General features: G+C 42.5%; 1 non-coding gene across 1 annotated transcript; it reads right to left on the bottom strand.

Annotated features, from left to right (window-relative positions):
* Positions 1-275: 275 nt before the first annotated feature.
* Positions 276-350, bottom strand: Trnaa-ugc. The gene has a single exon. It is a non-coding gene; the product is annotated as a tRNA-Ala (tRNA).
* Positions 351-2,546: the final 2,196 nt, after the last annotated feature.

The raw sequence follows: 2,546 nt of genomic DNA, 5'->3' as shown, positions 1-2,546 counted from the left end.
GTATTAGTGTCAGTGGTGTTGATAAACAGCTGAAATTGTTAAAATTGAGCAGAGCTCCAGGGCCCAATGGAATCCCTGTCAGATTCAATACGGAATTTGCTGCAAGTTAACTCCTCTTTTAACTATAATCTATCGTAGATCCCTCGAACAAAAAAACGGTGCCCAGTTATTGAAAAAAGATCACACGCATTTACAGGAAAGAAATTAGAATTATATATTAATACCTAGCTGCTGACGGGCGTTGATATATATCAACGGCGACAGGTGAAAATGTGTGTCCCGACAGGGACTCGAACCCAGGATCTCCTGCTTGCAAGGCAGACGCTCTATCCATCTGAGCCACCGAGGGCACCGAGGGCACAGAGGATAGTGCGGACTGCAAGGACTATCTCGACACGCCCCCCCCCTCCCCACGGGACCCACATTCTCACCTTATATGTCCACACACTACATTCGTAGTGTCGTAGTGTTTTACCAAGTACTGTAAGAGATCGGGTAATATGTGTGCATCCGATCCGTATAGAAGAGGAAGGTCATGGACGGTATTGCCAGAACTACATTCTTACATGGATATGGTGTCTGTTCTTTCGGACGTGTCCGAAAGAATAAACACCATTGATGACCTGCATGCGTCTAGAACGCGGGCGCGTGCGCGAGATAGTCCCTGCAGTCGCACTATCCTCTGTGCCCTCGGTGGCTCACATGGATAGAGCGTCTGCCATGTAAGCAGGAGATCCCGGGTTCTAGTCCCGGTCGGGGCAGACATTATCACCTGTGAGCAGCTGAGGATATTAATATATAGTTCTAATTTCGTTCTAGACGGCTGTAGGTCATCAATGGTGTCTGTTCTTTCGGACATGTCCGAAAGAACAGACACCACGCCCATATAAGTATACGTTAACGAGTGCTGACTGGAAATCTCCTGACAGATTAAAACTGTGTCAGAAAGCTGGGTGAAGTCTGGAAGGTAGGAGATTAGGTGTTGGTGGAAGTAAAGACGTGAGGGCTGGTCGTGAGCCATGTTTGGGTAGCTCAGTCAGTTGAGCACTTGTCCGCTACAGGGTAAAAATTCATTCTGGAAAGAATCCTCTAGGCTGTAGCTAAGCCATGACGCCGCAATATCTTCTCTGGGATTGTTCGGTCCACAAGGTATGCATGACACCTTCTTTGGTTATAAATTAACACTTTTTGGATTTCTTACGTTATTATTACTTTTAAGGAGGGTATGACGTCAAACAGGCCCACTTGGAGCTGGAGAGGCACCACTGGACGTTTTAATTTCCACTGTCTATACTTTTCCAAATAAATTCATATAAGTTTGTCACCACGACCAGGATGGATTCAGGATTCACATTCATAGCAGTGAAAGTTCAAAAACATAACAAAATAATTTTTTTACACGTGATATTTCACCATTTTTTCACTTGGCTGCATTTGCTGCTGTAGGTACACTTTTTTCTTAAGTAAGAGAGTTTCTTCGATGAATTTTGCTCAGCACAGAAACCATACTTACAGGTGTATGAAATTCTAGAAATTTTCCAAATCTGTTAAAAACTGTGGTAAAAATTGAGACAGTTAACTATAAAATTTGAGTTTTTTTAAACATAAGTTTAAAATGTAACAGCTCATTCATTTTTTTAGGTTAAATAGATTCTAGAGTTTCATGGTTTGTATGCTGTATAAAATTCATCGAAGAAGCTCTCTTACTTGTGAAGAAAAGTGTACCTATAGCAACAAATGCAGCCAATAGTAAGTGAAAAAAGATGAAATGTTACACGCAGAAGTTCCATTTTCAAGTACCGGTCGGGCATAATGTATCTGCCATAGACGGCACAGGAAAGATACGCAGGTATACAATGACAATCAACAAAAGAAAGCAGTCTTATACAACGGGAGTTAGTTTAAATACAAGCAGAAAAATGCACAAAGCACTTGGTTAATGTACAACGGATATCTGCGGCAGGGGACCTGTTAATGTCACAATATATTTAAAGTTCCACAAGCCAATGGTTCTGTACTAAGCCTGCCACAAGCAAAGGCCAGAATAGACGCTTCGAACTTAAAGTTCCGAAAGGACGTGGAAAAGCTGAAGTTCGGTGTAGCTGATGGCTAGAACGATACAAATATTACAAAGTACGATAGCTAATCACAGAGTCCATGCATCTTTCGTGTAGAGGCTGCTGGACGGAAATCTTGACACGGACAGTGACGTCGTCTCAGCAGTGACTCCAGAGTGAGTTCCTAACTGATGGAATGTCTACATCTACGTCTAAATGGATACTCTGCGAATCACATTTAAGTGCTTGGTGGAGGGTTCATCGAACCACCTTCACAATTCTCTATTATTCCAATCTCGTATAGCGCGCGAAAGAACGAACACTTATATCTTTCCGTACGAGCTCTGATTTCCCTTATTTTATCGTGGTGATCGTTTCTCCCTACGTAGGTCGGTGTCAACAAAATGTTTTCGCATTCGCAGGAGAAAGCTGGTGATTGGAATTTCGTGAGAAGATTCCATCGCAACGAAAAACGCCTTTCTTTTAATG

Source organism: Schistocerca piceifrons, chromosome 9 (assembly GCF_021461385.2).
Source record: "Schistocerca piceifrons isolate TAMUIC-IGC-003096 chromosome 9, iqSchPice1.1, whole genome shotgun sequence".
Lineage (NCBI taxonomy): Eukaryota > Metazoa > Arthropoda > Insecta > Orthoptera > Acrididae > Schistocerca > Schistocerca piceifrons.
The sequence above is the reverse complement of the archived record's forward strand: the minus strand, read 5'-3'. Positions and strand labels throughout refer to the sequence as shown.